The sequence below is a fragment of the Aotus nancymaae genome, unplaced genomic scaffold (assembly GCF_030222135.1).
Source record: "Aotus nancymaae isolate 86718 unplaced genomic scaffold, 86718_ANA_hifiasm-v0.15.2.pri h1tg000008l, whole genome shotgun sequence".
NCBI lineage: Eukaryota > Metazoa > Chordata > Mammalia > Primates > Aotidae > Aotus > Aotus nancymaae.
Genome location: NW_026988419.1, coordinates 46,431,345 through 46,446,410, shown reverse-complemented (window position 1 = coordinate 46,446,410; position 15,066 = coordinate 46,431,345).

The following is a 15,066-nucleotide window of genomic DNA, read 5'->3' as shown; positions in this document are numbered from 1 at the left end:
CCCCATCTCTACTAAAAATACAAAAATTATCCAGGCATGGTGGTGTATGCCTGTAATCCCAGCTACTCAAGAGGCTGAGGCAAGGGAATCACCTGAACCCTGGAGGTGGAGGTTGAAGTGAGCCAAGATGGTGCCTAAGAAATTCATGATCACAAATCTTGTCAAATGATAACACAGAAGTTTATAAAGAAATTGACTTCCTAGTTGTTTAGTACTAGTACTATATAACTGACAGTTTTTAAATATAGAACATCAGAAGCCGAGTTTATTTCCTAGCTACAATGAAAGTGTATTTAAATACTTTATATATTTAAAAAAGCTTGAGTTTTAAAGTTTATGTTCATGAAAGATTTGTTCCATTCTTTTTGTGAAAGAGTTTAAATGGTACTTGCTGCATTATTTAATAATGAAACATTTTCAAAATAGTCTAAAGAGCTTAAACCTTTTTTTCTATTTTTAAGTCATCTAAAACATTTTCTAAGAATTTATCTTATACATAAAAGTTAGAATCCATTTACTTAAGACCAAGCTTGCCCAACCCACAGCCTCCATGCCACGTACCGCCCAGAATGGCTTTGAATGCAGTCCTACCTGAATTTGTAAACTTAATACATTATGAGATACTTTTTGCAGTGTGTGTGTGTGTGTATATATATACACATATATATACACACACACACACATATATATATATATTTGCATTTTAGGTTCCGGGGTACATAGAAAGAACATGCAGGATTGCTGCATAGGTACATACATGGCAATGTGGTTTGCTGCCTCCATCCTCATCACCTATATCTGGCATTTCTCCCCATGTTATCCCTCCCCAACTCCCTACCCCCCACTGTCCCTCCCCTAGTCTTCCCCCACAGACCTCAGTGTGTGATGCTCCCCTCCGTATGTCCATGTGTTCTCATCGTTCAACACCCACCTATGAGTGAGAACATGCAGTGTTTGATTTTCTGTTCCTGTGTCAGTTTGCTGAGAATGATGGTTTCCAGATTCATCCATGTCCCTACAAAGGACACAAACTCATCGTTTTTTATGGCTGCATAGTATTCCATGGTGTATATGTACCACATTTTCCCTGTCCAGTCTATCATTGATGGGCATTTGGATTAGTTCCAAGTCTTTGCTATTGTAAACACTGCTGCAGTGAACATACGTGTGCATGTGTCCTTATAATAGAATGATTTATAAACCTTTGGATATATACCCAGTGGTGGGATTGCTGGGTCAAATGGAATTTCTATTTCTAGGTCCTTGAGGAATCGCCGCACTGTCTTCCACAATGGTTGAACTAATTTACACTCCCACCAACAGTGTAAAAGTGTTCCCATTTCCCCACCTCCTTTCCAGCATCTGTTGTCTCCAGATTTTTTAATGATTGCCATTCTAACTGGCATGAGATGGTATCTCAATGTAGTTTTGATTTGCATTTCTCTAATGACCAGTGATAACGAGCATTTTTTCATATGTGTTGGCCTCATATATGTCTTCTTTTGAGAAGTGTCTGTTCATATCCTTTGCCCACTTTTGAATGTGTTTATTTTTTTCTTGTAAATCTGTTTTAGTTCTTTGTAGATTCTGGGTATTAGCCCTTTGTCAGATGGGTAGACTGCAAAAACTTTCTCCCATTCTGTTGGTTGCCAGTTCACTCTAATGATTGTTTCTTTTGCTGTGCAGAAGCTGTGGAGTTTAATTAGATCCCATTTGTCTGTTTTTGTTTTTGTTACCAATGCTTTTGGTGTTTTAGTCATACAGTCCTTGCCTATCTAGTGGTAGTGTATTTTATGTGTGGCCCAAGACAGTTCTTCCACTGTGGCTCAGGGAAGCCAAAAGATTGGACACCCTTGCTTTCTACCCTAAGTTTAGGGACTTCTTTTTTAAAACCTGTACATAAAGTAGGACCACATAAACAAAAGGATGCCAAAAAATTCTAGGTGTGTTTAAAGCATTACTATCTCACAGCAAATACTGCGATCTCAAAAGTCAAAGTGTTTTTTAGTAAGTGTATCAATATAAAGGAAAATGGTTCAATGTGGAGGTAATTTTTTATACCTAAAAGTCTTTAATTATTAGGTGACCTCCCTCAATCTTGACCTGAAATTTCTTCCATTATTAAGACAATACATGTGCAGAGAAATCAAAAACATTTTAATCTGAGAGAATCAAAGTATAAAATTAAATCTGCTTCTAAAATTATAGTACATTTCAGAGGTTTATAGAAATAATTTTTGTATTGTGAGTACAGCTACTCAGTATTGGTGCAGTTAATCTGAAATTGATTCTACTTTTTCAAACCCATTTATATATAACCTTAATTTTAAATAGTTTTTCTTCTTAATTGTTCTTTTTTATAATTCCCACTATTATCATAGGTTATCTGTGTGATCTAATTTCAGTTATAAAAAGTTTGTGGTTTAGAAATTCTGAAACTTAAAATGAAGCTTTCCACAGGAGAGGAACTATGGCTTTGCACTTACTTCCTTAAATTCTGTAAAATGAGATTTTTCCCAAACGTAAGAACATTTTCTCCTTTATATAAATATATATATTTATATATGTGATTTCATTAGCCTGTTCTCTTTCCTATACTCAAAAACTATTACCGCCTATAGTGATACCATGTCTGCCAGAATCTTTCTAATTTAAAATACAGTGGCCATGCACCACTTAACAAAGTTTCAGTTGCCTCTGGACTACATATACAAAGGGGTCCCATAAGATTATAGTACCTGCATTTTTTTAAACGGAATCTTGCTCTGTCATCTAGGCTGGAGTGCAGTGGCTCAATCTCAGTTCACTGCAACCTCTGCCTCCCTGGTTCAGGCGATTTTCCTGCCTTAACCTCCTGAGTAGGTGGGATTACAGGCATGTGCCACCACGCCTGGCTAATTTTTTTTTTTTTTTTGTATTTTTTAGTAGAGGCAGGTTTTCACCATGTTGGTCAGGTTGGTCTCCAACTCCTGACCTCATGATCCTCCCACTTCTGCCTCCCAAAGTGCTAGGATTACAGGCATGAGCCACTGCGCCTGGCCAAGACCTGTATTTTTACTACCTTTTCTATGTTTAGATACACAAATACTTCCATTGTGTTATAATTGCCTACAGTATTCAGTACAGTAACATGCTGTACAGGTTTGTAGCCTAGGAACAATAGGTTATTTCATATAGCCTAGGTGTGCAGTAGATGTGGTGGATGGTAGGCTGTACCATCTAGGTTTATGTAACCATGATGTTCACACAACTGAAATCACCTAATGATGCGTCTCTCAGAACATATCCTTTAGTTAAGCAGTGCATGACTGAAGTTGCATTGTGAATTTTACCTTATCTGCACAGATGGTTTATCAGATGCTGTAAGCCCATCATACATGGACTAATATAAATTGTATAATTGTACAATATATTTTTAATATGTGTATTTTCAACGCTGACCATTAAGTGATTTAAAATGTGATAGTAATGAGACTACAGGATCAGATAATTAAGAAGGCATCATATCTATTAGGTTTTAACACACAAAGTGGACAAAGGGAATGATAACATTCATAATTAATGGTATTATTATATGAGTTATCTTGTTCTGGGTGGTTAACTTTGTATAAAGAACTTTCAGAATCACAGACAAGATTTCTCCCTATGTTAAGTATAAGACTGTGTTGCTGATACATATATATATATCTACATACACTGTTTGTTAATGCTTCTAGGTACTTAGCATACCATTCATATCATATGAACTCAGATATATGTTGTAATAAATTAGTTTCAAGGAATACCAGATGAGAGGATAGACTACCAAAGTCTTGTGTTTTGGATTTTTGTCTCTCCTTTTTTTTTTTTTAAGCATGTATCTTACTGATGATAGGTGTTTTCTGAGAATAAAGATAACACTTTACTTTTCAATTAGTAGAAATTACTAGAAGCTGAACTCTAACTAGAATTTGACAACATCTGCAAAATTTTATATCTTGAGAAACAAACCCAAATGAAATAATAGTACAAAATGTATTTTCACATTTTCTCCTTTAAATGTTTTATTTTTTTAATTGTTGATTACTCTGCTAATGTCAAAAGAAGAGAAAAGGAGGTTAGTTTTCATTCATTTCATGTATATTTTGTGCCTTGCTACATGTACAGCACTTGTATTGGGCACTATAGATAGCATAAACTGTATAACAGTTTAAGACATGGTCTCAGCCTGATTTGAGTATACATTTTAGAACGAAAAAAGTCAGCTATACAAGGCAGAACTAGTAACTGCCTGACCATTAACAAGGATGCCTTTTCAATTAGACTTCCCAGTATTTTACATTCAGTTTCACAGAGGTTTTTTTCGTTGATTTTTTTGTTTGTTTTAAGATTTTCTTTATGAAGATAGTGTTATGGGCATTTTTCAGGTAAAGGTGGTTATTTTGTACTCAGTCCCCAGAGGCATACATTTCTGTTTCAGCTGATCTGATTTTCAAACAGATATGTGTAAAATTAACTGGTCCTTATGGTACTTAGGCATCAGGACTTAGTTCTTTTATTCCTATGTAGTAAGCCTTATATTATAAATCAAAAGACAATGAAATACTATATTTTTTGCCAATTATCTCTAGGGTTTTTTCAAAGGACCATGACCCTAGCTGTTTAAAAAAAAAAAAGCAGGTAAGGAGATGACTAAATATCCTTTGATAAATTAATTTTGAGAATTAATATTTGATTGAAAAACTAGATAATTCGTGGAGATACATTGTCAGTTGTATACAGGCTAATTAACTACATAGGTGGTTGACTCCATGGACCATTTTCTTCAGATATGCTAGGAATTATTATCTATTCCTACACTTATTGCACTAATAACTCACGATAGAAGGAAAAGAAAAACTTTACTTTTTAAAAATGTTTTGATTGAATAAATAGATAATCGTGTATATTTGTGGTTAATTATTATTTTACACTCCAGACCTATTTCCACCTGTTGGGAGGAAACTTAATTGTTGATATCTTCAGTCTAGTTTTAAGGAAAACTAGGACTAAAAAGAATTATATAATCAAGTTTAACCTAATAGTGGCCATTTTTTAATTACTTGTTCTTTTTTAATACTTTTTCCCAGAACAGCCTTCTAAATGGAAGGACAAAGCCTCAACTATCTGAAATGCAGCTTTCAAGTACTTTTAGATGAATAAAATGGCTTATATACAGGAGATCCCATCTATGCCTTGACACTCACACCACTCCCACCCCTGTTCTCTCTTCCAAGAAGACTTTTGGCAGCAAATAATTCTCTTTAATTGTTTAACTATTATATTTAAATATTTTTATATATTTAATTATCTCGTCATTAGGGATAACAACTAAGAAAATTATGTAATTGGCAGGTTTATTAGGTAGTTTCTGATTGATTACATACATAAAATTCAAAATTGTATAATCCCAGCACTTTGGAATTGCTTGAGCCTAGGAGTTCGGGGTTACATTGAGCCATGATGGCATCACTGCATTCCAGCCTGAGTGACAGTGTGAGACTCCATCTCAAGAAAAAATAAACATTGTGTAATGGGTGAAAGTTTACCCTTTACTAAGAAAACGAAAGCAGAATCAATATTAGAAGAGACAGAGGCATTAACACAGATGAGTTGTCTATAAGAAGATGAGAAAAAGTGAGCTACCACCTCATAATGTTTGAAAGGCTGCAAGAGTATTCACAGGAACATAGTCCTGTAGCGTGCTAATGATTATATACCTCTGTGTACATACACAGCATGCTACTATACAAAAATACTACTATTTAAAAATACAGGAATGCAAGAGAAAAGATAATATCATTTAAAGGATCAGTTCTCTTGATAATCCATTTGCACAAAATCAAAGCTTTCATCTGGGCAAGCACATAAATGTACTTTTCACTCTTTACATGTGAGTGTTATGTACATATAAAAGAAAGGGAGAATTTCAAAGACTTCCAAAGCTAGAGATGACAAAATATTCTTGATATTGAATAATCATGTTGAATTCCACATAATTATCTTTGAATGCATTAATATAAAATATAGTACTTTTAAAAGAGCACAGTTCCCTTCCTATAGTACTTTTAAAAGAGCACAGTTCCCTTCCACACAGAATTAGCTGAAGCCTCCATATTTCAAAATTGAGGAATATGGCTCAGAGAGGCATTTGGCAATTAATTTCAATCAATTATCTTTAATAAAAACTATAATGAAATCCTCAAATCTAAGAGCCAAATATACCTTGTTCAGATGTCTTTGCTTTCCCCCTTCCCCAGTTTGAATATGTAATCAGTACAATTATACGAAGAAATACAAGATTAAATAAAGTGAACTTCTGTTGAAGGGAGAATACCAGATAGTACACTTATATTGTAGATTTTTTAACTGAGTTTGAGTTTTCAAAGGAATCAGTTTTAGTATAAGATAGCCATACCAAAGTGCTTTGTAGTTTCAACAAGCACTCTGAAATTTTTCATGTTAAACTAGAAGTGCTATGGAAGTACAGTATAGAATATAATTTTCATATGTTTAGAAAAGTATATTATACTTATTAAGCCATTTTTTATTGCATTTTAGGTTTTGGGGTACATGTGAAGAACATGCAAGATGGTTGCATAGGTACACACGTGGCAGTGTGATTTGCTGCCTTCCTCCCCTTCACCTATATCTGGCATTTCTCCCCATGCTATCCCTCCCCAACCTCCCACCCCCCACTGTCCCTCCCCTGTTTCCCCCCAACAGACCCCAGTGTGTAGTGTTCCCCTCCCTGTGTCCATGTGTTCCCATTGTTCAACACCCGCCTATGAGTGAGAACATGCGGTGTTTGATTTTGTGTTCCTGTGTCAGTTTGCTGAGAATGATGGCTTCCAGGTTCATCCATGACCCTACAAAGGACTCAAACTCATCGTTCTTGATGGCTGCATAATATTCCATGGTGTATATGTGCCACATTTTCCCTGTCCAGTCTATCATTGATGGGCATTTGGGTTGGTTCCAGTTCTTTGCTATTGTAAACTGTGCTGCTATGAACATTCATGTGCATGTGTCTTTATAGTAGAATGATTTATAATCCTTTGGATATATACCCAGTAATGGGATTGCTGGGTCAAATGGATTTCTATTTCTAGGTCCTTGAGGAATCCCCACACTGTCTTCCACAATGGTTGAACTAATTTACACTCCCACCAACAGTGTAAGAGTGTTCATATTTCTCCACATCCTCTCCAGCATCTGTTGTCTCCAGCTTTTTTAATGAAAGCCATTTTTAAATCTGTATACTGAATACTTAACTGTTCCAAAAAAGATTTTCAGAGCATTACTGGACATTTTAATTAAAAAACTAGTTAGTATGAGTAGATAGAGACATTGGTAAATATCTACTACTACTCTCTGCCCCCAACACAAAAAAAGTGCCATTCAGTGAGTAGAAAACAGCAAAGGTGAAATTTAAGTTTTCCTGAATGGATTTAACCTATTAGCATTTAAAAGTTAATAGTATTTTGTGGTCATTCATCTTAAGCTTCATTAAGTCTCTATTTTATCTGTATATACATAATTTTTATTAGAAATAGCACCCATTAAAATTTAACAGAAACTTTTTATGCTGCCTAGAACTCTACCAGTTTATTGGAAGCCAAATAAAAATAGAATTTTTTAAGGTTTCAGTAAGATTCTTAAATGTATAATGTAATGTATTACTGCTCATTCTTCCTGAACAGAATTGCCTGCTGCTAACAGTTTTGAAAAGATTGTCCATCTTTTTCATTTCTTCCCTTTGATAGTTGAAGATCAGAATACCAAATGCAAAATTCACTGTCAGAACTTGTCCAGAGGCAAACAGTAAAACCATAGGAAAAATATTAAAGTGAGCCAATAGGATTTCAGAGTCCTAGACAACAAACTTAAGTGTGGCTGACAGGTTTATACTTGTACTTATATTTTTACATCTGACTTAATTGCATAAGTAAATGAGAATCAACATACTTGCCTGTAGAAATGAGAATGAGCCCTCTATGAGAAACAGAACAATATTTTGGAATTTGTTTTGGAATGGTTTTTACATGGAAATTTTGGCCACATTTTTAAGTGAAATGTATTTTTCTTTTTCAAAATGGGAGCTTATATAGTGACTTATTAACATCTAAAAGTATAAAATAAGCCAAATTTCAAAGAGGTAAATTGAGAGAGGTGTTTGATTAATTCCTCTAATAAAGCAAAATAACTTTTCATAGATCTTTACTAAGCTTTTTAAATAGCTTTAAGGTATAATTTGACACAATAAAATATACATATTCGAAGTGTACAATTTGGTGTTTGACAAATGTATTTACCTGTGAAATCATAACAAGATATAATCTACATATTCATCCCTCCCAAAAGATTATTTATACTCCTTTGTAATCCTTTCCTCCCAAAACAGCAGCTACCCACGAACTCCAGACAAGCACTGATCACCATAGATTAGTTTATAGTTTTAAAGATTTTATAGAAATGGAATCATAATATGTACTTTTCATTTTGCTCTTACTTAACATAATTATTTGGAGATTTATCTGTGTTATTGCAGGTATGAGTACATTCCTGTAAATTGCTTAGTGAAAGTATTTTGTATGGATCTAACACTACCATTCACTCGTCCATAGACTTGTGTTTGCAATTTGGTGCTACTACAAATAAGTTAATATGAATATTCACATAGAAATTTTTGTATGAACATATGGTTTCATTTCTTTTGGATAAACTGTAGGAGTGCAATGTTTGATTCATATGTTTTAAGTTTTTAAGAAATTTCCACAATGTTCTACAAAGTGGTTGTCCTATTTTATATTCTCAACGGTAGTTTATAAGAGTTCAAGGCTGGGTGCAGTGGCTCATGCCTGTAATCCCAGCACTTTGGGAGGCCAAGGTGGGTGTATTAGATGAAGCCAGCAGTTTGAGACTAGCCTGGCCAACATGGTGAAACCCTGTCTCTACCAAAATTACAAAAAATTCGCCGGGTGTAGTGGCATGCCTGTAATCCCAGCTACTCAGGGTGGCATGACAATCACTTGAATTAGGAGGTGGAGGTTGCAGTGAGACAAGGTTACACAACTGCACTGCAGCCTGAGCAACAGAGCAAGACCTTGTGTTAAAATAAAAAAAGTTCCAATTGCTCCAAATCCTCAGTAACACTTGATGTGGTCAGTTTTAATTTAGATCTGTAATCCATTGGGGTTAAATTTTGTACGTAATCAAAGTTTCGATCAAAGTTCACTTTTTTCCTTGTGGTCAACAATCTAATTGTTCTAGCACCATTTGTTGAAAGGACTATTCTTCATTACCTTTGCACCTTTGTCAAAAACCAACTGATTCTCAGTCAATGGTGCTTTGTTTAATTCTGCTTTGATTCATTTTTCTATTTGTCCGTCTTTACACTCACACCAACCATACTATCTTAATGATTACAGCTTTATAATAATTAAGTCTTGAAATCAGGTAGAAGGAGTCCTTCAACTTTCTTAATCTTTTTCAGAGTGACTTTGGCTATTCTAGATTCTTTGCATTTCCATGTACATTTTAGAATCAGCTATTGATTTCTACCAAAAGAAATTGCAAGAATTTTTATTGAGTTTGCATTAAATCTGTAGAACAGATTTATGGAGTTGACATCTGATATGGTTTGGCTGTGTTGCCACCCAAAATCTCATCTTGAATTGTAGTCACCATAATCCCCATGTGTCAAGGGAGAGAACAGGTGGAAGTAATTGAATCATGAGGCAGTTTCCCCCATGCTGGTCTTGTGATAGCAGCAAGTAAGGTCTCACGAGCTCTGATGGTTTTATAAGGGACTCTTCCTGCTTCGCCAGGCACTTCTTCCTGCTGCCCTTCCTGCTGTGAAGAAGGTAACTTGTTTCCCCTTCTCAGTCTGCCAGAATCGTTAAGTTTCCAAAGGCCCCCTCCCAGCTATGCTGAACTGTGAGTCAATTAAATCTCTTCTCTTTATAAGTTACCCAGGCTGAGGCAGTCCTTTATAGCAGTATGAAAATGGACTAATACAGCATCTCAATGTTAATATTGTGCCTTCTCACCCATATGTGTATTCATTTATTTAGGTCTTTTAAATTCACTCCAGCAGTATTAGGTATTTTCAGTATACAAGTCTTACACATCTTTTGTCAGATTTATCTTAAGTATTTTATATTTTTTGATACCATCGTGAATGGTTTTTTAAATTTCAGTTCACAGTTTGTTGTTAGTATATAGAAATACAGTTGATTTTCACATTTTGATTTTATCATGCTACCTTGCTAAACTCACTTATTCTAATAGCCTTTTCGTTGATTTCACAAGATTGTCTTCTACATAAACAATCGTGTCCTGTGTAAATAAAGATGATTTTCTTTCTTTCCAGTCTGAATACATTTTATTTATTTTTCTTATGTTATTCCATGAGTCAGCAAACTTGTTATTGTAGACAGTTTTATTCTTTATGCACTATCTATACCTGCTTTGAAGCAGATATGAGTAGTTGCCACAGAGACTGACAAAAAAGTTGGTAAAATTCTGCCTTACTGTACTGGTGATAAGAACAAACATTCTTGCCTTGTTTGTGATCTTAAGTAGAAAGCATTCAATCTTGCATGATTAAGTAATGATGTTAGCTGTATATTTATAATCACTGAAGAGTTTTTTTTTCTGTTCCTGGTTTACTGAGACTTGTGGTGGGAGTTGCTTTGTATTTTGTTTTAATCAAGAATGGATTTTGTATTTTATCAAATCTTTTTCTGAATCTATTGAGATAATCAAATGGCTCTTTAAAAAAACTTATTCATGGAGAGATCCAAGATGGCTGATGATTAGCAGCTCGGGCACGTACCTCCCAGTGAAAGTGCAAAGAACGAGAGGACGCCACACTTTCAGACGAATATTAGTTGCTCATGGACCAGGAGATTCCCAGTGGAGGAGCACCACGGGTCGCCAGGGCGACTCTTGTGGCCGGCATGGCGGTTTTGCTGGTGCCTTAGCACGCCAGTTCTTGGTGCAGAGTCCGGAGATTCCCGGGCAGAAAAGCACCATCAATCTTAACACCGCTGTTTTGGCCGGCTCAGTGGATTGCTCAGATTTCAGCGCAGGGAATCAACAAGTTGGACGTCAGAGACCCAGTTAGAAAGTCGGTAATTATAAAGACGACAGACGGATAAATATATAATGAAGGGAAGAAACCAGCGTAAAAAGGTAGAGAATACTCAAAATCAGAATGCCTCTCCCTCTACAGGGGATTGCAATTCCTCATCAGTAACGGAACAAGGCTTAATAGATTACACGGGTGTTCCAATAACAGAAGCAGGTTTCAAAACGTGGGTGATAAGAAACTTCTGTGAATTAAAAGAACTTGTTCTAACCCAATGCAAAGAAACTAAGAACCTTGAAAAAAGGTTTGACGAAATGTTAACGAGAATGGACAATTTAGAGAAGAATATAAGTGAATTGATGGAGCTGAAAAACACCACACGAGAACTTCGCGAAGCATGCACAAGTTTAAACAGTCGAATTGATCAAGCAGAAGGAAGGCTATCAGAAGTCGAGGGCCAGCTCAGTGAAATGAAACAAGAAGACAAGAATGCAGAAAAAAGGATGAAAAGGAACGAGCAAAGTCTCCAGGAAATATGGGACTATGTGAAAAGACCTAATTTACGTTTGATAGGTGTACCTGAATGTGATGAAGAGAATGAATCCAAGTTGGAAAATACTCTTCAGGATATCATTCAGGAAAATTTTCCCAACCTGGCAAGGCAGGGTAATATTCAACTCCAGGTAATACAGAGAACACCACAAAGATATTCTTCAAGAAGACCAACCCCAAGGCACATAATCGCCAGATTTATTAGGGTTGAAATGAAGGAGAAAATACTAAGGGCAGCCAGAGAGAAAGGTCAGGTTACCCATAAAGGGAAACCTATCAGACTTACAGCAGATCTCTCAGCAGAAACCCTACAAGCCAGAAAAGAGTGGGGACCAATATTTAACATCCTTAAAGAAAAGAACTTTCAACCCAGAATCTCCTATCCAGCCAAACTAAGCTTTATGAGCGAAGGAAAAATTAAATCTTTTGCGAACAAACAAGTACTTAGAGAGTTCACCACCACCAGGCCTGCTTTACAAGAGCTTCTGAAAGAAGCACTATACATATAAAGGAACAACCAATATCAGCCTTTCCAAAAATATATCAAAAAGCAAAGAACTTTAACACAATAAAAAATTTACATCAACTAATGGGCAAAACAGCCAGCTAGCATCAAACGCCGGTATTAAACTTATATATATTTTAATTGGATAAAAAGCCAAAACCCATCGGTATGCTGCATCCGGGCCCATCTTACATGCAACAATACACAAAGACTCAGAGAGAAGGAGGAAGATTTACCAATCAAACAGAGAGTAAAAATAAACTAATAAACAAAAAGCAGGAGATGCAATTCTCACCTCTGATAAAGTAGACTTTAAAGCAACAAAGATCAAAAGAGGCGAGGAATGACATTACATAATGGCAAAAGGATCAATGCAACAAGAAGAGCTAACGATTCTATAGATCAACAAGATAGAAAATTAACAAGGATATTCAGAACTTGAACTCGGACCCGGAACAAGTAAACTTAATAAACATTTATAGAACTCTCCACTTCAAATACACAAAACATACATTACCACCTCACACCTATTCCAAAGGTGACTATATAATTGGAAGTAAATCACTCCTCAGTAACCGCATAGCATTTCATAGGTTTAAATTAAATATTGGTTGGCTGTTTGTTTGTTATCTTCTTCCCTTATTCCTTCCTGACTACATCATTAAGTATAATTATCAGTATAAAAGAGGTTTTCAATACCCATTACTAAATTGCATTCTAGCCTGGGCAAGAAAGCAATACTTTCATTCTCTCTCCCTCTTTCTTTTCCTTCTCCCTCCTCCCCATTCTCTCTCTCTCTTTCTCTTCCTTTTTCCTCCTTCCTATTCTCTCTCTCTCTTTCTCTTTAAAAAAAAAAAAAAAAAAAGAAACTACATTTAGTATAAATGTAGTATAAATGTACTCGAATGAAAAATCAGTAGTTTATACATTTATAAAAAAAAAATGATTATAAATATATATGCACCCAATACAGGAGCACCCAGATACATAAGACAAGTTCTTAATGACTTATAAAGAGACCTGGACTCTCGCACAATAATAGCGGGAGATTTTGACACCACATTGTTAATATTCGACGGATCAACGACATAGAAAATTAATAGGGACATCTATGATTTGAACTTAGACCTGGAATAAGTAAACTTAGTAAATATTTATAGAATTCTCCACTCCAGGTCCACAGAACATACATTTTTCTCAATATCACATTACACCTATTTTGAAAGTGACCACATAATTGGAAAATTGGAAGTAAATCACTCTTCAGTATTTGCATAGCATTTCACAGACTTAAATGAAATATTGGTTGGCTGTTTGTTATTTTCTTCCCTTATTCCTTCCTGTCTCCGTTGTAAAAAAAAAAAAAAAACTTACTCATATGATGAAGACAGCCTAAATTCCTAGGATAAACCTCCCTTGAGCCTAATGCATTTTCTTTTTATATATTGTTAGATTAGATTTGATAAAATTTAGCATACTTGTTTCTATATTCATAATTGATAAATTAATCTGTAGTTTTTGTATCAGGATAATGTTGTTGAAACTGGCTCAGTAGTCCCGTAGACAGTTATTTTTGGTTAAACAGAAATTGACCCTTCTGCTGATAAAGCTTGAAACTTACATAGGTTGATGCAAAAGTAATTTGATCAGCCCAAAGAACCAGCTTTTGGTTTCACTGATTTTTCTCTATAAATTTGCTGTTTCATTGATTTCCCCTATGGTCTTTATTTCTTTTCTTCTGCTTATTTGGGGTTTAATTTGCTTTAAAGTCCCTTAACCTAGCAATTGAGTTATTGATTTGATCCTTTTTCTAAAATAAGCATTGAGTACTATAAAACCCCCAGCTAATTCCTCACAGCTAGATCCTCATATTTACCCAGGTAGCTTATGTTTTTAGTCAACACTACTCTTGACAGAAATAGCTTTGCTAATATTGAGAAAGTTCATACTCAGAGTTAATGTTTAAGACAGCCTGAAAACAATAATCTCATTTTTTTCTATTAAGATTCTTTTTTAATGGCCAACATGAATGATACTTTAAGCATTTGAGTAGAAATTCTTTATGTATGAATGGAATATGAAATATTAAAATCTCATAAAAACAACTCAGATGTAATATAAATGTCAAGAACTGTAGGAGAAATTAATAAAGAGGTTTATTGAGTTGCATAAAGAATGTTCTTGTTGTAATACATGTTTTCTTTGAATTCACTGTTAAAAAGATGTATTTAAAGTGATTCCATTAAACAAGAAAGATTCCCCCAAATATATTGCTTTTATGTCGAAGCCACAGTAGCTACTAACAAATCATTTAAAACCCTATAGAACTTTATGGGAGCTGAAATATTCAGGGGATGACTTTTTCAGAAAGATAAAGATATATCATGTCTCATTTTTATTTTTATGTCTCATTTTATATGTTCAGATTAAAACTATTGCTTTAAATTAGAGCTCAAGAAATATTGAGACACATTTGACCACTTTTTCCTTGGTTCATTTGCTTGTCCACACATGGAAGACTACTATAAAAACAAGGAAAACATTTAGAAATGACAACTTGTTCAAAATCTAAACTTTAAAAATTGAGCTCTAGAAATTCAGGGAATATAAGATGACATTTTGTTTTGTCTCAAGCCCTGAACACATCATTGGTATATTCATTTAGCTAATGTCAGACAACGTAGTGTCTGGCAAGATTTTAGCTAGAGTCAGCTGTCAGCTCTCCATTATCACTGATGTGCTTTACCATCAAATAAGCTTCTCCTGGTGACCATATTAAACATGATCAATTTTACATTTGGAAGGCCCAATGCCAACCTGGAAAAAAATTGCTGGCATTGATGAGTAATAAATTCTGCATTTTGCACATTCTCACAACTGCATGAATTCATTTCAC